General features: G+C 45.9%; 1 protein-coding gene across 1 annotated transcript in view; it reads left to right on the forward strand.

Moving 5' to 3' along the window:
- Positions 1–24,149, forward strand: part of LOC140460942 (uncharacterized) — a 128,111-nt gene that overhangs the window by 86,080 nt on the left and 17,882 nt on the right. Inside the window, exon 4 of the transcript XR_011954406.1 lies at positions 18,858–19,458. The gene's annotated coding sequence lies outside the window, so the exon portion shown is untranslated. The remainder of the gene's footprint in view (positions 1–18,857; positions 19,459–24,149) is intronic.

The following is a 24,149-nucleotide window of genomic DNA, read 5'->3' on the forward strand; positions in this document are numbered from 1 at the left end:
AGTTTCACAACGTCCTTTTGATCGGAGCGAGAGCAAAAGTGACCGAACCAATGTCCTGTACAGCCACAACATAACCTCCCAACTCTGATAATCAGAGGATTGGGAAAGTTGTATTTTGTGGGTTTTGAAAACTGGGAAAGAATGGAAGTATAGCCTGAACTTTTGAGTGTCAGTTTGGAAGCATCAACACTTCGGTGGGGGGGCGGGGGGGGGGGTGCAGAAAGAAGAGATGAGGGAAGGAAACCAAATGTGCTGCAGCCAACACGGAGCAAGAACAGAGGATGTAAAACTGTTGCAGCCAGCTTGAAGCTGCAATGTGGATCATTGCACGTGCTGTACTTGAACCTGATGCATTTATTTGTGGGAATCAGATGCATTTTAAAAATAAAAATAACGTATCTCACCCTCCCCAACTGCTGTCATCCGTCCCTCCTCACCCAGGTAATTAAGACACATACCTGAGTTGGCAGAGTAGATTCCCTCCTTGGATTCACTCCAGTTGCTACAAGTGATCAGATTACCCCCTCCCTCACTCCCTCCCAGGATGAGGAGTTGCCCAGAGGAGGGTGTTTCACATTGAAACTGATACGGCCACTTCCACGTTGTGATGTCAAAAATGGGGCAGGGAGCGGGGACAGGCCGAAAGCAGAACTCTGCAGCAGATGGAAGGAGAGCAGTTTGCAAAAATCCCTTCCCTTCAAAGAATCCTCACAGTGTGGAAGCAGGCCACTCGGCCCAACAAGTCCAAACTAACGTTCTGAATGGAAATTCACCCATATCCCTCCCCTTATTGCCCTACATTTATCCCAGAGTAATACACCGAACTTACACATCCCTGGACTCTATGGAGGGAATTTAGTATGGCCAATCCACCCTTGAAGATCTGGATCCCAGGCAGGACACCTCCGTCTCGAGATCGGTCAAAGAACGAATGGAATGCGGACTGTACAAAGCAAAGTTATCAGTTTAATAAAGCAAGGCAGTTTAATAAAGCAAGGCCACGAACACAGAAGCTTTTAACCTGTGTTGCTGGACAAATCTGTGCTAGGCTGCCTTATGTCATTAAGCTGATAACCTTGCTTTAAACAGACCGTACTCCTGGTGATTCTTTTGACCGATCTCGGATCGAGAGAGCCGATTGAGGGGGTCCAGACCTTCACCCTAACCTGCAGAACCCCGAACACTCTGGATAAACTTACCTCGGGCAATCCACTCTAACCTGCACATCTCAGGACACTGGGGGTAAATGAGCATGGTCAGCATACACTAACAAGAACATCCTTGGGCATTATCAGTAATTTAGCATGGCTGAACCCCCCCTAACCTGCACATCGCTGGACAGTCTGGGGAATTAAACTCGGCAAAGGCCGAGGTTACCACGAGGTTGGAATTCTCTCCCAGAAATGACAGTTGATGGTGCCCTCACCAAGATGGCCGCCCGCGCTCCCCGCCCCAAGACAACATGCGCCTGACCCTGACAAAGATGGCGGCCGGTTGCCCGGGCAACCCGAGAGCTCCTTCGCCGGTGAAGTAAACACTGGGGCCTGTGGTGATTTTATTGGAGGCCTCAGGCCTCCCCCTAGGAGTTTATAAACTCCCCAGTCTCCCTCCTCCCGCGGTTCCCAATCCTACCCTGTCTCACTGTCTCCTCTCCCCGGGGGCAGGAGCCAGGTCTTGGCGCTCGGGCCTGGCGACCTCCCCGGGATGTTTCTGAAACCTGGTCGTGTTCTGAAGGAGGATCACCGGGACCCGAAATGATTTATCTCGGCACGAGCTGCCGGACCTGCTCAGCTTTTCCAGCGGTTCTTATTACTTCAGCCACCGGCACCATTCTGCTCCCACACTCAGTAACACCGCCTCAGTCCCGCTACAGGACCTGCACTGCACATGCGCCAGCTCACAAGGGGCGGGGCCCAGGTATGTGACGTCTCCAGGGTTGAGGGGGCGTGGTTGGGGAGGCCACCAAACAATCGGTGACAATGGGGGCGGGGCGATCGTTTGGCCGGCCCCCAGCCTCCAGAAAGGGGCGATTTCAAAAAGTTTCAACGTAGTGTTTTTTTAACTTTTCAGCCTGTTGTGAAATGTTATTCTGGACCTCTGGAAGGGTCAAACATTAGGAAAGTTTCAAACATAAATAAAGGGATATTAAAAAATATAAATAAAAATAGGTATGTTAACTTACAAAAGAGACCTCACACTAAATATCAAAAAGGACAGCAAAAGCTTCTGTTAATATGCTAATGGGAACAGAGTCGCTGAGCTAAGTGTGGTAACTTGGAAAATGAAAACTGTGAGTTAATGGGGGAACATTGAAGTGGCAGAGATGATCTCAGTTTTTATGTTGGCAGACAACAGAACTATTCCTATTAGAATTGGCAAGTCAGAGGCTATAGAAAGGGTAGAACTTAAACAATCAACTTTGAGAGGGTAAAGGTACACAGGAAACTATTTGGATTGAGGACAGACAAGTCCACTGGTGCTGATGGCCTACACCCTGGGTCCCGAAGGAAGTGGCAGCGGAGATAGTGAACTCTTTAGTTATAATATTCCAAAAATCTGTGAACATGGGAAAGATTCATTGTGTTTATTTAAGACTGAGATATATATATGTTCCTGATTGTCAATGGGATTAAAGGTTATGGGAAGAAAGCTGGAGAATGGAGTTGAGAAACATCTCACCCATGATTGAATGGTGGAGCAGACTCGATGGACTGAGTGGCCTAATTTCTGCTCCTGTGTCGTATGGTCTTATGGTTCCATTGGATTGGAAAAATGCTGATGTAACACCTGTATTCAGAATGGGAGGGAGGCCAGATGTGGGAAATTGCAGACCAGTTCGTTGAACATTTGTTATAGAGTCATAGAGATGTGCAGCACGGAAACAGACTCTTCAGTCCAATTTGACCATGTCAAAAGATATCCAAACCTAATCTAGTCCCATTGGCCAGCATTTGACTCATATCCCTCTAAACCCTTCCTATTTTTCAACACATCCAGATGCCTGTTAAATGCTGTAATTGTACCAGCCTCCACCACTTCCTCTGGCAGCTCATTCTATACAAGCACACCCTCTACATGAAAAACTTGCCCCTTAGGTCCTTTTTACATCTTTTCCCTCTCACCGTAAATCTCTGCCGACTAGTTCTGGACTCCCCCACCCCATCGAAAAGACCTTGTCTGTTTATCCTATCCATGCCTCTCATTGTTTTTCTAAACCTCCATAAGGTCACCCCTCACCCTCCGAACCTCCAGGGAAAACAGCCCCTGCCTATTAAGCCTCTCCCAAATGCTCCAACTCTGGAAACACCAGTGTAAGTCTTTTCTGAACCTTTCAAGGGATCCGGCAGGAAAATGGGGGTGATGAGCAGTCTTGATCGAATGGCGCAGCAGACTTGATGGGCTGAATGGCCTAATTCTACTCCTATATTTGTGAACTTTTGAACTCTGGAGCAGGCAGGACTTGAACCCGATCCAGGGTTAGGGTCACTACCTCTGTGTGACAAGACATCCAGAAAAATATCAAATCCTCCCCATTGGGGAATTGCACCCCCAGTCTCCTGAGTCACAGATGGGGATACTAACCACTACACTACCGAGGATGCTGGACAGTTGCAAGATGATGGAGATAGGGGTGGAGAATAGGTGGGTCCTTCAGGAACTATTATAGACATGAAAGTGTGAATGGCATCTTTATGTACTGTGTAAAAACAAGGACTGCAGACGCTGGAAACCAGTGTATAGATTAGAGTGGTGTTGGAAAAGCACAGCAGGCCAGCAGCATCCGAGGAGCAGGACTAAGCCAGCCAATGATCTGACCTGTGCCACACAAGCACAGTCCCCCTGGAGTGTTACCAGAGGTATGTTCAGGCTGTAGGAAGAGATCCAATTCCCGGTTTGACCTGGAATGTAATCCACACAGGCACACAGGGAGCGGTGATCCACTTGCTCCACATGTGGGAAGGGATTCACTGAGTCATTCAAACTCAAACACATCATTGACTTCCTACTGGACAGAAAGGATTAAACTTCTCAGCAAAAACCGTTTTACAAAAGTTTCATTTTTATACTCCTTGCGAGAATCACAGTTTCTCAAACTGTGGGACAATACGAGTGATGTTGAGAGAGCAGGTTTGGAATGCATGGCCGCCCAGGTAATAATGGTTGCTGTGGGGCTCACAGTGATGACTGAGGGGCCGTCCCTTGAGATGCTCGGTTGTTTCTGTGTTGTTGATGAGGCTTGGCCTCATGGACTGATCTCTGAAGTCAGATTCAAAAGAAGGTTTGAAAATTATGAGAAAAATCATACCCAGAAAAGACAGTGAAAAACTGTTCACCATGGTAAAAGCATTGAGAATAAGAATGCAGATTTCAAATCCATTACAAGGAACAAAATGTGATGTGAGAAAGAAATTTCACACAGTGAGTAAATAGATCTGGAAGACATCGCATGGAACAGTGGTTGAAGCAGATTCAGGTAAGAGCATTGGAAAATTATTTGATGACAAGCAATGTACCAGTTTCCAAGGAAACGTCAGGAAAATGGCACAACATCAGAAAGCTCATTTAGAGAGCTGCATGGACACGATGGGCTGAATGGCCTGCTTCTGTGATTTAGTAATTCAGTGGTTCATAATTGTTTATCAGGTCTTCGTCAGTTGTGAACGTCAAGCTAACATCTGCTATTTTGTATGGTCAGTCAGATCGATGTTTTATAACTGCAGGGATTGGGACTAGGACCCCAGGTATTCACAGTATGTGCCAATGATTTAGATGAGGGAACTAATTGGAATATGTCACAAATTGCACATGACACGAAGCTGGGTGGAAGGGTGAGCTGTGAGGAGGATACAATGTTATTTGGACAATCTGCGTGAGTGGGCGAATGTATGTCAGATGCAGTTAGTCTGGATAAACGTGAGGTTATCCACTTTTCTAGCAAAAATAGAAAAGCAAATTATTTGAATAACTGTAACCTAGGAGATGGGAAGGTTCACCAAGAATTAATCCAAGATGGAGGACTGGAAAATTTGTGGCTGTAAGAGCTGCTCCTTTTTTGAGGTATTTTCAGTGTTGGAGGCGATTTCCTTGAATTCCAGGAGCAGCAATTAATGTTTTATATGCTGATGCATTGTTTTGGAACTTTAGAGTAAAAAAATCAAGACAACAGCAATTTCAAAATGGAGAAAGACAGCCAAAGGCAGCAAGCACGTGGTCTGTAAGGGAGAGAGAGAGAGAGAAAGAAACGTATACTACTAACGGATACAGCAGTGAATCTGCATAGTTACTGCCTTTGCTGTTTGAAATCATGTATCCCTGGACATCTTGGAAAAATTAACAAACAGCAAAATTCACAGCTGATCTTGGAGGAACATGTGTAGGAGAGATCACAGCACAGGAACAGATTACTGCATAGTTTTTAACGTGTAACCTTGCCGTAAGTCTGCAGTAGTGAATAGAGTGGGTTCTTTCTTGATTATATGTTTTGAGATTTTAGAAGTTCACCAGCGACTCCACAACAGGGAATGGCTAATCACCTGCTCCAGGCACAGGAAGGGATTCATCAATTCTTCCAGCCTGCAGACGCACCAGCGGGTCCACACCAAGCACAGCATGCTCACCTGCTCTCAGTGCAGGAAGGGCATCACCCCCTCCTCCCACCTGCGGAGGCACCAGTGAGTTCATGTGCCATCACAGGGTGATTGAAGGAACAAGGGCCGAGTGCCATTATCGACTGGACTATCAACCCAGTTCTGGGGACTCCTCGGGACTCCTGGGTTTCAATCCCACCACAGCAGATGGCGGAATTGGAATTCAGTCAGAAATCTGGAGTTCAGAATCTAATGATGAAATCATTTTCTGGGGAAAGAAAACCCTCTGATTCACTCATGTTAGAGTCTGTCTGCAACCCAACCTTGAGTCAGATTAGTTCTGTTTCCAAAGTAAGGATTTATAACATGTCACATGGATTGACTGCCTGAAGATTGTGCGCTTTTTGGGCAAAATATAATATATCTGCAAATAAAATTCTGCAATTGCAATTTCACCCCATAAACTGATGTGTGTGCATGCATGAGAGCGTGTGTGTTTGTGCATAAGAGCATGTGTTTGCATTCGACCATGCTTGGTAACATGTGTGAGTAATGGGGTACAAGTCTGTGAGTGGGGTCACTTGTAGTGTGACATGAAACCAAGGTCCCTGTTGAGGCCATCCTCATGGGTTCCGTACTTGGCTATCAGTTATACAACACACATTGGAGACGGCAGGGTAGGGCTTGTCTTTCAATTTGCAGAAGGTGGGAGGTTCTGGATGCTGTGATCCAGGGCAAACACATCCTGGAGGACATTCGGCTCAGAGAGATGGAGCTGGAAGCCAGGCTGCAGACATGTTGAGGGTAAAGTGGGAAAGTTAACCAGGCACTTTATTCTGGGAGATGGTCATTCCCTTCTGGAGAGAGCCTTTTGTTTGCATCAGTGGACAGGGTCAGGAGGGTGTAAGTGCAGGTCTGGCAGGTAAAGGGGATCTGAGAGACGGCTGCAGGTGGTAGGAGCTAACTGGTTGGGCAGTGGGAGTAAAACATTGGGGAGGGGGAGGTGGTGGTAAGGGACAGAACAGTGACAGGGATGGTCTCCATTCTCTGCAGTTGTCAGCAGGAGCACAGATGGCATTGGTGTCTGTTTGGTGCCAGGATTTAGGAACCGATGTGCTCAGGGCTGGAGACATGGGAAAGGGAGGTTGCAGTGGGTGTGATCCAACAATGTCAGGAGGAGAAGCCTCTGCTGAGGGCACATGAGAAGTTAGAAACTACTCGGACAAAGCAGAACATCAAAGCTCTGGGTGGCACGGTGGCTCAGTGGTTCGTACCACTGACTCACAATGTTAGGGACCTGGGTTCGGTTCCACTCTTGAGCAGCTGTCTGTGTGGACTTTAACACGTTCTCACCCTTCTGTCTGCATGAGTTAACTCTGGGTGCAGTTCAGGGTGGATCGGCTGTGCTAAAGTGTCCATATATGTGCAACTGAGGATCGGTTAACCGTGAGGAACTGCAGGAAAAACGGGTGGGTCTTGATGGGATACTGTTTGGAAGGTCAGTCTGAATTTTATGGGCCAAATGGCCTGTCAGGATTATATGATTCTACTGCATGAGCCAAGCATCTATTGAGAAACAATTGCCTCAGGTCTGCTGTGGGTGGAGTGGGTTCCAATTCATGAGACACTGACACCAGTCCTGAGGAAGGTGGGATTTGTGCTGTCAGTCCCCCAACTTTTGGTCCCCATCCACTCTCTCTCCTCACACTCTGCACTTACCAATTCTCTGTGCTCAGCCGCCTTCTCTCTCTTCCCCTCATTTTCTGCACCCCACCCTCTGTCCGCTGTCATTTTCTCACTCTCTCTACCCCCACTCCCCTGTCCATTCTCCCTCCCTTCTACCATTCCATGCTTTCTCGTGCCCTCTTTGATTGCTGTATCTCTTTCTCAGGAAAGAGAGAGAATCGATAGTGATGACTCTACCTGGAAGACAGGGGTGCGCAAGAAATGGCTGATCTTTAAAATTAAGAACAGCTAAAATGATATATTCAGAAACATTGTTAACGTCTAAAAGCATATTAATTTATTTTTTAAAAAGCTGCACTCATGTTTCTGAAACTTGCATTGAAATAGACGCATAGAGTCATACAACACAGAAACAGATCCTTCAGTCCAACTCGCCCATCCCCTCCAGATCTCCTAAATTGATCTAGTGACCCATTTGACAGCATTTCGCCCATATCTCTCTCACACCTTCCTCTTCAGATACCCATCCTGACCCTGATGCCTTTCAAATGTTGTAATTGTAGCAGCCTCCACCACTTCCTCTGGGCAGCTCATTCCATACACACACCACACTCTACATGAAAGTTACCCCTTAGGACCGTTTTAAATCTTTCCCCTCTCACCCTTAACGTGTGCCGTCTAGTTTTGGACTTCCTCTACCCTGGGGAAAAGACATACAAAGCCGGACGAAATTCAAAAGGAATAAAATGTCGAGCCACAGGGAAAAATAAAATTGTGGCTGCAGCTTTTTTTCTCCTATTGACATTTGGACGCTTAAAATCAGTCAGTTCCGCCAGCACCTCCACAGAGCATACTGCGCATGCTTCTCGGTGTCCGCGACAACTGCGCATGCTTCTTGGTGTCAGCAACAACTGCGCATGCTTCTCGGTGTCCGCGACAACTGCGCATGCTTCTTGGTGTCAGCAACAACTGCGCATGCTTCTCGGTGTCAGCGACAACTGCGCATGTACTGCGGTGTCAGCAAAAGCACTGAGCATGCTCGTCGCTGTCCGCGGAAACAGCGCTTGAAGGGCTTTTGCCCGAAACGTCGATTTCGCTGCTCGTTGGATGCTGCCTGAACTGCTGTGCTCTTGAAGCACCACTAATCCAGAATCTGGTTTCCAGCATCTGCAGTCATTGTTTTTACCTCCTTCGTTCTGAAGGACCAATGGTGAGACCCGGAGGACCGGAAGGAGCCTGGTCCTCCTGCCATTCAGAACAGCCTCTTTGTCTGAATGCGGAGTTTGGGCCGTGAGTTTCTCAAGATGCGGTTGTCTCTCTGTTTGAATGAAGATTGAGCTTCACCCCAGACTGCAACTCTGTCCAACATCTGTGGGTACGGCACTCTTTTTCTTTTCTCACCCACTTTTTCATTTCTTTTTTGTTCTGGGATTCAGTTGCTAACTGAAGGGAAAGGGAGTAAATCGAGGGAGGGGACAGACTTTGGAAAAGTTGGTCCACGTCTGTGTCTCACTTGGCAAACGCACAGCAAATGCAGTACCACAATGTAAAGTTAAAGCCTAGTGCTTTAAAAAAAGGCAGAAAGGAGGTGCATGGTTTAAATGATAATATATTAGTATGTGGAGAAAGTGAGGACTGCAGATGCTGGAAATCAGAATCAAGTGTGGTGCTTGAAAAACACAGCAGGTCAGGCAGCATCCAAGGAGCAGAGAGTCGATGTTTTGGGCACGAGCCCTTCATCAGGAATGATGTGTGGATGTACAAAGGGACCTCAGCGTCCTTCTACACCAGTTGTCAGACAGGTGCAGCAAGCAGTCAGCAAGGCAAGAGGAATTGAGTTCAAAAATGGCGTTGACTTCCTGCAATTGGTGGGGGGAGTGGTCATTGAATATATTCAAGGCGGAGGTCATCTGACTTTTGAACAACAAAGAAGTGGATGTTTATAGGGGAAGGCAAGAAAATGGTTTTGAGACCATTACAGAATCATACAGCACAGAAATAGACCCTTCAGTCCAACTAGTCCATGCTATGTTCGCAAACTAAACTAATCCCATCTGCCAGTGTTTGGCCCATATCCCTCTGTCACAAAGCTGGTCCTTTTTCTAAAAGCTGGTCCTTCTTCTCAAGGATACTGTGTCCTTGTTTTTTTTCCAGAGTGGTGGTAAAATGGCCCCGGACTCCCAAATGGATGGTTGAGTACAGAAATGAAAAGGGTATTGGTCGCCTTTTTTGTTTACACGTCAACAGATGAGACCTCAGGCCCAAACTTTTATGTTTTAGAAGTGACCTGCATAATGAAAGACAAGTGATCTGTTGTGAAAGCTGAGGCCTTGTTTGAGTGAGTTCAGCAGTGGACTGTGTCGAGAAAGGAACATCACAATTAAGTCTAGTTTAGATAGAATGAGTTCTGTGAGTATTCTATATTCTGTTCTTTGTGTTTCATTCTTCATTCTTGTGAATACATTTATCTGTTTTAAATCCTGGTAGTCAACCTAGCTAACTTTGGGTAATTTTCACTGTGCACTTAGTGAAACAAATAGCAAAGTTATGGTCTGTGCTGCCTGCTTAAGAATGTTTTGAGTGGTCTGGCCTAGTCCATAACACCTCCAAACCTTTCCCATTCATGTCCTTATCCAAATGTCTTTTAAACGTTGTAACTACCTGCATCCCCGCTTCCTCTGGATATTCATTCCACATACGGACCATTCTCTATGGGAAAACAAAAGTGTCCCTCCTGTCTTTTTAAAATCTTTCTCCACTCACCTTCAAAATTTGCTCCCTAACCTTGAAGCCCCCACTCTAAGGAAAGGAGACCCATCATTCACCTCATCTATACCCCTCATGACTTTATAAAGCTTGATAAGATCACCTCTCAACCTCCTATGCTCCAGTGAAAAAGGTCCCAGCCTATCCACCAAGATGTAGGTATATTCATATCCAGTTCAATGTTGGTGCAGATCTGTTCAATGTTGGTGCAGGCTTGAAAGACCAAATGGCCTACTCCTGCTTCCAGTTCTCTCTCACTATGTCCAGGACAACAAGAGACCATAAGACCTAGGAGCAGAAATTAGGCCATTCAGCCAATCAGGTCCACCATTCAATCATGGCTGACAAGTTTCTCAACCGCATTCTCTTGCTTTCTCCCCGCAACCCTCAATATCCTTGAGACACAAGAACCTATTTATCTCGGTCTTGAATATACTCAGTGACTTGCCCAACACAGTCTCTGTGGCAATGAATTCCATAGGTTTCACACTCTCTGGCTACAAAGGTTTCCCCTTTATCTGCGTTCTAAAAGGTCTTCCCTTTACTCTAAGGCTGTGCCCTTGAGACCTAATCTCTCCGACCAATGGAGACATCTCCCCAACATCCACCCTGTCCAGGCCAATCAGTATTCTGTATGTTTCAATTAGATCCCCCAAGCGTGCGCTGTAAATCAGCGTAAACCAGACCCTTCAGGATGAGGTACAGCATGGATTAGGTTCAGCAAAGTGAGAATGGAGGGAGAATGTGTGGGATGGAGATTTTCAGCGTTTAGGAAATAAGAGAGGAAAGAAAGTTCAATCTAAATTAGAATTGAATGGATAGGCTGATGGGCCGAGGAGTGGCAGATAAAGTTTCATTTAGATAAATGTGAGGTATTGCATTTTGGAAAGGCACATCAAGGCAGGATTTATACACTTAATGGTAAGGCCGTGGAGAGTGTTCCTGCATCAAGAGACCATGGAGTGCAGATTTGTAGTTCTGTGAACTTGGAGTCACAGGTTGGCACGGTAGTGAAGAAAGCGTTTGGTGGCGCTTGCATTTATTGAGCAGAGCATTGAGTACGGGAGTTGGGAGTCATGTTATGGCTGTACATGACATTAGTTAGCGCACTTTTGGAATACTGCATTCAGTTCTGGTCTCTTATGTTAGAAAGATGTTGTGAAACTTTAAAAGAGTTTGGAAATGATTTACAAGGCTGTTGCCAGAGTTGGAGGGTTTGAGTTATAGGGAGAGGCTGAAAAGACTGCGGCTGTTTTCCCTGGAGCATAGGAGGGTGAGAGATGACCTTATAGAGGTTTATAAGGGGCAGGGATAGGAGTCCAAAATGAGTGAGAGAGAAAAAGAAATTTACATTGCAGGGAATCAGCACAGTTACTGGACATTGCAGTGCATCTGGGAAAGGTTAATGAACAGCAAAATGTACAGCTGACCATGGAGGAACCTGTGTGGGGGAGCTCACAGAACAGGAACAGAGAAGTGTATAGTCTTTAACGTGTAACCCAGCTGTAAGTCTGCAGTCGTGAATGGAGTGGATTCTTTCTTGATTATGTTTTACTGACATCCGTCTCTTGATTAAATTTTAAAAATATAAACCACAAGTACTGTGTTAGCCCAGAGCACATTTTTAGAGCAAAAAGACGGTGCTATTTTCTGGGTCTGTAGATTGTGAAGGAGCAAAGGTGGCCTTTATGAGAGTGATATGCTCTTCCTGTCAGATGTGGGAGATTAGGGAGAGTATCCATGTTACTGGTGATTATGTCTGCAGTAAGTGTGTTTGCTTGCAAATCCTATTGGATTGTGTGGATAAGTTGCAGCGACAGTTCGAGGTAATGAGGAATTTACAAGACCTGGAGCTATGATGGTTTGGCAATGATAGGAAGGGAGAAAAGCCGCAGCTACAGTCAGGGAGATGGGTTAACTCCAGGAAAGGTAGGAGGGGTAGGCAGGTAGTGCAGGAGTCTTCTGTGGCTGTCCCCATTTCAAACAGGTCTGCTGTTTTGGAAAATGTAGGGGGTGATGGTCTCTCAGGGAATGTAGCACGAACAGCCAAGTTTCTGGTCTCGAGACATGCTCTCATGCAATGAGGGGTACGTTGGGTTCCAAGTGATCAATTGTGATAAGGCGCTCTCTAGTCAGAGGTACAAACTGACGCTTCTGTGGTTAGCAGCGAAAAATCAGAATGGTGTGTCGCCTCCCTGGTGCCAGGATCAAGGATGTCTCCGAGAGGGTGCAGAATGTTCTCAAAAGAGAGAGGGACCGGTTGGAGGTCATTGTACACATTGGAACCAATGACATAGGAAGGGAAAAGGATGCGATTCTGAAGGGAAAGTGTAGAAAGTCAGGCACAAATGTTAAAAAAAGAGGTCCTAGAGTCAAGAAAAATCTGGATTACTGCCAGTGCTATGAGCTAGTGAGGGTTGGAATAGAGAGGATAGAACAGATGAATGCATGGCTGAGGAGCTGGTGCATGGGAGAAGGGTTCACATTTTTGGATCATTGGAATCTCTTCTGGATTAGATGTGACCTGTTTAAGAAGGATAGATTGCACCTGAATATTGGAAGAGAGCTAATATACTGGCTGGGAAATTTGCAAGAGCTGCTCGGGAGGAATTAAACGAGCAAGGTGGGTGCGTGGGGAGGTACCCAGGGAAATAGTGAGGAAAGAGATCAATCTGAGACTGGTACAGTTGGGAAAGGGAGTGAGTCAAACAGTCAGGTCAGGAAGAGACAAAGCAGAGAGCAAGGTAGGACTAACAAATTAAACTGCATTGACTTCATTGCAAGAGGCCTAACAGGGAAGGCAGTTGAACTCAGGGCAAAATTAGGAAGATGGGATATGATATCATAGCAATTACAGAAACGTGGCTCAGGGATGGGCAGGACTGGCAGCTTAATGTTTCAGGATACAAATGCTACAGGAAGGATAGAAAGGGAGGCAAGAGATGAGAGGGAGTGGTGTTTTTGATAAGGGATAGTATTCCTGTTGGACTTAAGGAGGATATTCCTAGGAATACATCCAGGAAGATTATTTGGTTGGAACTGAGAAATAAGAAAGGGATGATCACCTTATTGGGATTGTGTTGTAGACACCGTCATGGTCAGTGGGAAATTGAGAAACAAATTTGTATGGAGATTTGAATTACCTCTAAGAGTAATAGGATGGTTATTGTTAGGATTTTAACTTTTCAAACATAGACTGGGATTGCCATAGTGCTACAGGTTTAGATGGAGAGCAATTTGTTAGAAACGGACCTAAGGGGCAAGTTTTCATGCAGAAGGTGGTGTGTGTACAAAGCTGCTGAGGAAGTGGTGGGTGCTGGTACAATTATGACATTTAAAAGGCACCTGGATAGGTATATGAATAGGAGGGGTTTAGAGGGTTATTGGCCAAATGTTGGCAAATGGAGCTAGTTTAATTTTGGATATCTGGTTGACATGGATGAGTTGGACCAAAGGGTATGTTTCTGTGCTGTGTCTCTCTCTGACTCTGGCTTGCCACTAACGTTTGCCACGTCTCTATGTTCAGTTTCTTTCTGGTGTCGGTGTCAATACCTTGTTGTGTCATTCCGACCCCACCTCCCCTGGATTGACAATGCTGACTTTTATAATCTCTTTTTACAGACTATCTGAAGATCGAAGTTTCAAAATCAACAGCTTATGCTTGACTCTCCTGCTCCTCAGATGCTGCCTGACCTGCTGTGTTTTTCCAACACTACACTTTTCGACTCTGAACTCCAGCATCTGCAGTCATAATTTTCACATCAATGTCTGACAGTCACTCAATCCATTGGGACAGCAAAGATTTTCAACTATGATTCTGTGAGATGGAGCAATGCTTTTTGGTTCCTGTTTCATAACGTTTTCAGCATCAGTGGGACTGGATGAGAGACCCTACTGTTGCAGTGCACTGAGTGTGGAGCCAGAAACAGTTTAAGGCCTGGAAAGAGGAATTCACACCGGGGAGGGGCTGTACACACGATTGTGTGCGGCTGAAGCTTCAGCCATGGAGAAACCCGAGGAATCCTGCCCCATGGAGAAACCGTGGAAGTGTGGCGACTGTGGGAAATGCTTCAGTTTCCCATCTGCCCTGGAGACTCATCGACGCAGTCACACCGGGGAGAGGCCATTCCCCTGCCCCGAGTGTGGGAAGGGTTTTACCAGCTCCTCCAACCTGATGGCCCACTTGTGGGTCCACATAGCGGAGAGACCATTCTCCTGCCCCGAGTGTGAGAAGAGCTTTGCCCAGGCCTCTACCCTTGTGGCCCACCAGCAGGTCCACACTGGGGTGAGATCCTTCCCCTGCCCTGAGTGCGGGAAGGCCTTCAGCAAATCCGCCAACCTGTTGACCCACCGGTGGGTTCACACTGGGGAGAGGCCCTTCAGCTGTTCTGAGTGTGGGAAGGCCTTCGGTAATTCCCCTGCCCTGCTGAGTCACCAGTACATCCACACCGGGGAGAGGCCATTCGCCTGCCCGGAGTGTGGGAAGGGCTTTAAACGCTCCTCTGACCTGCTGGACCACCACCGGGTCCACTCCGGGGAGAGGCCGTTTGCCTGCCCCAAGTGCAGTCGGAGGTTCACGTCGTCCAGTAACTTGCAGAGACACCGGGGGGGCACCAGCAGATTCCGCCGGCGACGCTGATGAGGGTCACCCCCAGGACTGAACCTCCTGCCTGTTCTGACAGTGGGTGCAGGGGGAGTGTCAGTCTTTGTTTTCTGCTAGACAGCACCCCCACACCCCTCCCATCTTCCACCAACCCCAGGTTGGCTCACGGGCGGCACAGTAGCTCAGTGATTAGTGCCACTGTGTCACATCGCCAGGGACCGGGGTTCGATTCCACCCTCAGGGTGACTGTCTTTGTGGAGTTTGTACATTCTCCCCCCATGTCTGCAAGGGTTTCCTCTGGGTGCTCCCACAATCCAAACATGAGCAAGTGAATTAGCCAAGCTAAATTGTCCCAGAGTATTCAGGGATGTGGAGGTGCAGTGTATTGTTTAGGGGGTAATGTAGACTAATGGGGTAGGGGAATGGGTCTGGGTGGGTTACTCTTCAGAGGGTCGGTGTGGACTTGTTGGGTTGAAGGGCCTGTTTCCCTGTAGGATTCTGTGAGCTTTGCTTGCAGTACTGCTCATGAGCCCGTGACTGCATGTTCCCACTGAAGTGATCCGCACAAACCTCAGATGGCATCCAAACCAATGTCCCAAACTAAAGGGGTAGCCATGGGCACCCGCATGGGACCCAGCTATGCCTGCCTCTTTGTCGGGTACGTGGAATAGTCCATTTTCCTCAGCTACACCTGTTCCTCCGGTACATCGATGACCATATTGGTGCCACTTCATGCTCTCACAAGGAGTTTGAACAGTTCGTCATCTTTATCAACACCTTTCACCCTGACCTCAAATTCACCTGGACCATCTCCCTTTCCAGGACCTCTTTATCTTTGGCTACTGACTAACTGTGGACATCTACTACAAGCCCACCGACCCCCACAGCTGGCTAGGTTCCCCCTCCTCCCACCCCACCTCCTGTAAGAAGGCAATCGCTTATTACCAATTCCTCTGCCGCATCTGTTCCCAGGATGACCAATTCCACCGTAGAAAATCCCAGAGGGCCTCCTCCTTCCAAGTTCGCAATTTCTCTTCCCACGTGGTTGACAATGCCCTCCAGCACATCTCCTCCACATCCTGCAACACCGCCCTTGAACCCCACCCCCCCCAATGGAACAAGGACAGAACCCACCCCCACCGTCCTCACCTTCCACCCCACCAACCTCCGGATACATCACATCAGCCTCTGCTCCCTACAAACGGACCCCACCACCAGGTATATTTTTCTCTCCCCACCCCTACCAGCATTCCAGAGAGGCCATTTCCTCTGCGACTCCCTCGTCAGGTCCATGCGCCCACAACCAGCCCACACCCCACTCCCGGCCCCTTCCCCGCCACCACAGGAAGTGTAAAACATGTGTCCATACCACTCCTCTCACCTCCATCCAAGGCCCCAAAGGATCCTTCCACATCTGACAGAAATTTACCTCGACCTCCACCAGTGTCATCCACTGTATCCATTCCATCCAATGTAGTCTTCGCTACGTCGGAGAGACAGGACGCCAACTTGTGGATTGTTTCAGAGAACCACTCTGGGACACCCATAAACCCCACCGCCCTGTGGCTGAACACTTCAACTTCCCCTCCCATTCCATCAAGATCATGGAGGTCCTGGGCTGTCTCCATCGCCAAACCCTTACCACCTGACGCCTGGAGGAAGAACACCTCTTATTCCACCTTGGGACCCTGTAACCACATGGGATCAATGTGGAATTCAAAAGTTTCCTCATGTATCCTCCTCCTCCTCCTCTTCCCCCCTCCCACCTTCTCACAGCCCCAAGCCTCCACTCGGCCTCTTGACCTGTCCATCACCTTTCCCATCTATCCGCCCCACACTCCTCTCCGACCAATCATCTTCATCTGCTTATCGCATTCTCAGCTACCTTCTCCCCAACACCACCCCCCACCCCTTCCATTTATCTCTCAGCGCTCCCGGCCCACAAGCCTCATTGCTGATGAAGGGTTTATGCCCTAAACGTCAATTCTCCTGCTCCTTGGATGCTGCCTGACCTGCTGTGCTTTTCCAGCACCACACTCCCGACTCTGTCCCCCTGTGTTGTCAGAGATATAGGACCTGCTCCAAACTGATCCACAATCCAGTTGATGGGACAGGAAACCGCTTCCTTTCTCGAGACAAGTCTCCCGAAGAGAACTTGCTGGCTAACTGATGTACTGAACTTCACAGTGCCCCACTGCTCTCAGTTATCTGGAAGGTGTCCACACGTGCCTAAGGTGGTGCTCGAGACCTTTAATATCTCTTTGGGATTGATCCCCATTCATTTAAGGCTGTGCAGTCATACAGCCTGGAAACAGACCGTTCAGTACATGATCCCCAACTAAACTAGTCCCACCTGCCTGCTCCTGGCCCTTATTCGATAGTCATAGTCATAGAGAGGCACAGGATGGAAACAAACCATTTAATCCAACTCATCCATGCTGACCAGATATCCTCATATAATCCTACTGAAGGATGCAGGATTAAGGGTTCTCTTTGTCAAGAGACCTTAACAAGCTGTAGTAATGGACTCAAAGTATGCGATTATATTTCATCTCATATTTTAGAGACATGGTAACTAGATTTAGCCTGTCTACAATAATATATATAAAGAGGGGATCATAACACAGGTAATGGAAAAATGAATAAGTAATGGAAGGGGTGGGGGGCGGACTAGCAGCTAAAATAGTGAAATGGGGGGATTTCATTCAAACCTAATTTAGAGGTATGTATGAAAATATAAAGACTGCAGTACTGAACATGACAGTAAAATATCCCTTTCAGAAAGTAGCATGTGCAAGAAATCAGACAGAGATACATAAAATCCCGACAGTACAGAAAGAGGCCATTTGTCCCATTGAGCCTGCACTGACACACCAAAGATCATCCCACCCCAGGATCATCCCATTCTCCTGCATTTAGTATGACTAATCCACAGAACCGACACATCACAGAGCAATTTCGCATGGTCAATCCACCTAACCTGCACATCTTTGGACTGTGGAAGGAAACCCATGCAGACAGGGAGAACATGCAAACTCCATACAGACACTCACCTGAGGCTGGAATTGAACCTGCGTCCCTAGTGCTGTGAGGTAGCAATGCCAAGCACTGTGCCACCCCAATATGATATAAAATTTAAACAAATGCTCTAAGCTGCAAATTTGTCCATGTGAAGAACTTACTGCAAATGATTTGAAGCAAGATCCATATGAATTGGTGTTTTGGGAGACATCCAGAACATATTTCATTAATGATTGAAAATCTTCGACCTTTGGAATGGTCTGCGAGAGAGAATGTTGGAGTCAGATTCAATTATGGCATTCAAAAGATAGTTGGATCATTAAACTGAAAAGGAAAGTAATCAGTGTTCGGTGAAGAGGAGCACTGGATACTGTGGTGATTATAATTAGGTCAGTCAGGTGAGTTCCCTTATTGGGGGTGTTCACCTGCTCTTCTTAACATTTCACTTCAATAACCTTAAGATTCCCAAAATCTGTCGGGCGCTTTCTCTGTTCAAGTGTCTACTCGAGTGACTCAGTGTCAAATTTTGTTTATCAATTGTTCCTCTGATATCTCATGAGAGGGGCAATGATATTAACAGTGGGATCGAAATAGTTGTGGGTCATAATGTGCTCAAGTGAGAAAAAGTAAACTGACCATTCTTAAATATTCATTTTTAAACCATGGAAATAAAATTAATGTTTGGAAAATATACAACCTGTCATGTATTAAGAAGATCAGAAATAGGAATGGGAATAGGTAATTGACTGTTGAGATGCTCTGTCTTTCATCACCATCCATGGCTGATCATTTATCTGAATTCTCTTTCCTGCCCGTTTTGTTTTCCATGTCTTCACCTGATGAAGAGGCTACGCTCCAAGCGCGTGCGATTTCAAATAGACGGGTTGGACTATAGTTGTGTGACTTATGACTGAAAAACATTGAGTATGTTATTACACAGACTGGAGCAGTGGGATTTAAACCTGAGCCTCAGGGCTCTATGGGAGACTACAGCTGCATCACAAAACAAACCTCTGTAGTAAATCGGTCCTCTTCTGTTGAATGAGAGGAAACACCTTCCCCCTCAACATGAGACATGACCACTGTACCCCCACAGCCCATTACAGTAAATTGAGTCCATCTCCTGTTGAATGAATGAGTGAGAACACCTTCCTCCTGAACCCCATTGTAGTAAAGGGGCGGGGACAGTGAAGGGCCTGTGAACCTCTCCACCAATCCCAAAGGCTGCGGTCGGTGCGGACGAATCGGAGAGCGACATTCCAGGTTGTGGCTTCCTTTTTGACTGCAAAGCCGGCCGCCATTGGTCAGGTGGAGTAAGGTGCGCTCTGATTGGAGGGAGCGCGGATGACGCACTTCACTGAAGGAGGAGACGGAAAGAAGAAGCAAAACAAAGATGGCGGCGCGAGGCTGCGGTTTTCTCATCGACTCAGCGGGCGGTTTCTGACGGAGGGAGGGGGGCAGACAGGCATCGTTTACCTCAGAAAATACCTTTAAAATACATTTCAAATTAAAGCCGGAACTTTTCAAACAAAAGTTGTGAAGAAAAGGAGACAGTCCCCGGTGGGGTTTATTGTTTATTTTTGTATAATTTCCGGGGCCCGGGAAGGGGGAGGTGACGGTTACCGGGTGAACGAGAAAACAAATTAAAAATGTCGGCGGTGGAGGAGAGAGAGCCGGCGCCCGCGGCTTCTTCGGCGGCGGCCGGAGCCCAGGAGCTCAACAACCCCCCGGAGCTGGAGGAAGGTCCGAGCTCCAAGAAGCGGGGGGTCCGGCTGGAGGCTGGATTTGCTCAAGGCTTGTATCTATTAACTTATTTAAATGGTACCTACTGTATGGGGCTATGGTTTACATTAAAACCGGAGGATCATGTCAGAGTGTTTGTTTATATTTAGCAGTTGTAGTTGGTAAAATACACTCCCTGGAGGAGCACCTTCTATGATGCTGCATTTCTTACCTTCTGCCCTTCCCCCATTTGTTATCTCACATCTTGATTTTACATTATTTCGGTCAAATTTAATTTCACATTAATCAGCCTTGGTATTCACTGTGTATTATTAATTAATCTGTTGGATTGTTGTAAAACAAAATTAATGGTGTAATTTCATTTATGATGTCTGAGTTTGACATTGAATGTGCAGGTGTGAATACCAGTAAGTTGTAAAAATAAATCAAGAGCTTGTCCTTTTTTAACAAAAAGAGGAGTTTAATGATATTATTGACATTGTCTCCTTTGAGCATGATGATTCAAGTCTGACCAACAAACCATTTCATGCAGTCAATTAAAGTCTAACTAAAGTTTAATTAAAGTCTAAGAAAATAATTCTGGCAGGCTAAGATTTATACAACCCAAAATACGATTGATTATCTTGTGTATTCTTACCTTTAAGCCGTATCGGAAGGCATTGCGTGACAGTTTGAGACTGAAACATGGCTGGAAAGAATGTAGATTGATGAGGAAAATCAAATGGCAGAGTCTGGGGCCACAATCTATCAGTCTGGCTTGGTTGCATGAGTGGTGGTTCTTCAAAACCACCTTCCAAGCCATGACCTCAACCACCAAGGACAAACAAGTGTGAACACAGGATTCTGACTGCGGAATATATCACATTACTTCTGTTATTGACCAAAATGCTAGAACTCACTCCTAAACATTGTGGTAGTCCACGTCATATTTGTGAAGCAATTTAAGAGGCAGCTCAACACCACATTTTCAAGGACAATTTGGGAAGAGTTGTTGGCACAGTCAATGATATTCACATCTCATGAAATTATCAAAGAGCCCAGGGTGTTGGAGGCTGTATGTTAGCATGGAAAGAGGATTGGCTAACTACCACAGTTGTGGTAAGGGGCATGATCAGGATGGCAACTTGTTACTAGCGGTGTACCACCGGGATCAGCGCTGGGGCCAACATTATTTGCAATATATATGTATGAATTACTCGGATAAGTAAAGCGAACGTACTATTGCTCAGTTTGCAGAAAAGATAGTTGATGTGAAAGCAGGTGGCGAGGATGACATTAGATATCTGGAGAGGGATAAAGACAGGTTAAGCAAATGAGTGAAAGCTTGGCAGATGGGAAAATGAGGTAATGCAGTTTGTCAGGAGGTGAAGAACTGAATATTAAATGGAGAAAAGTTTAGAATAGAGGAATTTGGAATCACGTCCACGAATGTCTTCATCCAATTTCAGTGAGTAATAGGGAGGCCAATGGGAGGTTGGCCTTTTCAATAGAGTATAAATGTAGGAAGGTTATAGTGAACCTATTTAAGGCCTTAGTCAGGCCACAACTGAATACTGTGAACAGTTTAGGGCCCTTTACCTGAGGAAGGATATATTGGCATTGGAGGCACTCCAGAGAAAGTTGACCATGATGATATCAGGGATGGAAAGAATGTCTTATGAGGAGAACTGAATAGGTCGGGCCTGTACTTATTAGAAGTTAGAAGAATTAGAGGTAACCTTATTGTCACGTACAAGATTCTGAGGAGACTAGACAGGCGAGATGTGGAAAAGTGGGTGAGTCTGGGACCAGAGGAAGTAACCTCCAAATAAGAGATTGCATGTTTAGGACAGATAGGATTTCTCCTGAGGGCAGTAAATCTGTGGAACTTGATACCACAGAGGGCTGTTGAGCCTGGGTTGTTATTTGCATTCAAGGCTGGGATAGTTGTTTTTTAATCAGTAAGTGAATTGAGGATTATGGGACAATGGCAGGAAAGTGGAGTAAATGTTTACCAGAATAATCGTGATCTGAATAAATGGCAGAGTCAACTCAATGGGCTGAATTGATTAGTAAATAGTAAGGAGGAAAAGGATACAACTGGCAATTAGAGACCAGTCAGTGTTGGGAAGCCTCGAGATTGTAGGGAGTTGGTGGCATTTGGGTATTGTTACTGGATTTAACATCTGGAGTTTCAAATTGATGCTGCTATGGCCCCAATGCAATTTGAAATCAATTTACGTATCTGGAATACAAAGCTTATCGCTGCTTTGGTGATCTTATCAATTGTCATAAGTACCTATCTTGTTCACTAATAACCTTTTTTTTAAAGGAAGGAAATCTTCAGTCCTTTCCCAGTTTGGTGAATGTGTCACTCTTGATCCAAAGTCATGTGGTTGACTCTTAACTGCCCTCTGAATTGGCACTTGGTTTTTTTGGGAGACAAAGTGTCACATTCCATGAATGAATAAAGAAAAATATTCAGGACAAGATTGTCAATATCACTGTCAGTGAAGGGACGATTGTGATCTAATGATACTGGTTAAGTAGCCCAGAGATCTGTCTTCTGAGAACAAAAATGAAAATCCCATCATGGATGCGAGTGGACTTTATTTTCAATGAATAAAAAGATCTGGAAGTGAGAGTTTGTCTCAGTACTGGCAACCAGAAACCATTATTGGCTAAGACAATCAATTACAGATGTTGGAGATCAGCAACAAAAGGCACAATTGCTGGGGAAACACAGCAGGTCTGGCAGCATCTGTGGAAAGAAAACAGTTAATGTTTTGAATCCAGCCTAATTTTGAAAGGCCACCGGACTCAAAACAGTAACACTGTCGTCTCCTCATAGATGCTGCCAGAACTGTTGCTTTTGTCCAATCATTACTGATTGTCGTGAAAATGTTCTTTAAGGGAGGGAAATCTACCATTCACAACCCTACACACGCGTGTGCATGCTCACATCATGTGACTCCAGATCTACTACAATGTGGTTGACACTCAACTGCCTTCTAGCATGTAGCCAATTGCTCGGTCCAAAGGCCATGATGGATGGTGAGCAAATGTTGGACATTCTAGCAGCAATCCCATCCCTCAAAATATTTTCATATATATTATAAAGCATAGGTTAATGAAGGACAACCAAAATAAACTGCTATGGGAAAGTCATGTCCAACTAACTTGATTTGCTTGTAGTTATAAATATTGTTTTAAAATCCTCTTCAGAGAGGACATTGGTTCCATCATTGTTGCAATACTGCATGCAATTCTGTGCTTTCTGCTACAGGAAGGGTATTGTGAAACTTGAAAGGGTTCAGAAAACATTTACAAGGATGCTGCCAGGGTTGGAGGGTTTGAGCGACAGGAAGGGGCTGAATAAACTGGGGCTATTTTTCCTGAAGCTTTGGAGGCTGAGGGGTGACTTTAAAGACATTTATAAAATCATGAGGGGCATGGGTAGGGTAAATAGGCAAAGTCTTTTCCCTTGGGGTAGGGGAGTCCAAAATTAGAGGGCATAGGTTTAAGGTTAATGGCAAATGGAGTTTAATATAGATAAGTGTGAGGTCTTACATTTTGTATAGTCAAATCAAGGTAGGAATTTCATGGTGAATGGCAGGACCTTAAGGAGTGTAGTGGAACAGAGGGATCTTGGAGTACAGGTTCACAGTTCTCTGAAAATGGAGTCACAGGTAGAAATTGTTGGGCACACTGGCCTTCATCAGTCATGGAATTCAGTATAAAATACCGAATTAGAGTCGAGATAAGCACCAAATAATAACACATACCAACAAGCACCAAATCTGTTTCATATGCAGTATTTCAAACCAAGAGATGTAGGTGTGCAGGTTCATAGCTCCTAGAAAGTGGAGTCATTGGTAGACAGGGCGGTGAAGAAGACTTTTGGCATGGTTGCTTTCATCAGTCAGAGCACTGAGTACAGGAGTTGGGATGAATTGTTGCAGTTGTCACAGAGTCCACACAACAACAACAAGACGTGACCCTGCCCTCCCCTGACTGACTGTCCCTTTGCATATCAGGGGGAAGACACCCCTTTAACTGTGATGATCAGGAAACATGCCATCCTTCAAAAAAAGGGCTGTGTTCACAAATATTTGGACAGAGGAAGGAAGTTGCAGTCTGGGTGAAGATCAATCTTCAATCAGAGAGAGAGGAAGAGCAGCAGCAGCTTCAGAAGTTCATGGTCCAACTTCTGAAAAGACCTTGTCTGATTTGCAGTTGTTTCTGGGCTTGTAATATCGTACTGCAGCATATTGTAGATCTTCAGTAAGAGTGTCAATACTGCACTACAGAGGTCCATTCAGCAACTTGAGTCCATGTGAACTCTTCGTGGAGGTATGCAGTCTGCCCCATAACCGTGTTGGTTTACAGTTACATATAGATCTACACAAAGATCTTTGGGATTGAGAGGAAAGAATGTTCCACAGTAACTAGAATTACGTTCAGATTTTCTATCATGGACTGACTGTGATGACCTTTGCAATCACTTCACAGGAATATTCCAAGAGAAGAATTTGGTGGCAGAAATCTCAGACCAAACATCACATTAAAGTCTGACAGGTCACTTGATTCACGAGGACTTGGATATTGATGGCCTTGAAAACAAAGGGGAGAAGGTCTGTCTGCTTAGTTAGGTTTTAAACGTCAGTGTGACTGGAAACTCAGAGTCTCACATACCCACACACCAGAGTAGTGAGTGGAACAAGCTTTACAGACTGAATGAGAGTGTTCCAATTATCGGAGGG

The sequence above is a fragment of the Chiloscyllium punctatum genome, chromosome 36 (genome assembly GCF_047496795.1).
Source record: "Chiloscyllium punctatum isolate Juve2018m chromosome 36, sChiPun1.3, whole genome shotgun sequence".
Classification (NCBI taxonomy): domain Eukaryota; kingdom Metazoa; phylum Chordata; class Chondrichthyes; order Orectolobiformes; family Hemiscylliidae; genus Chiloscyllium; species Chiloscyllium punctatum.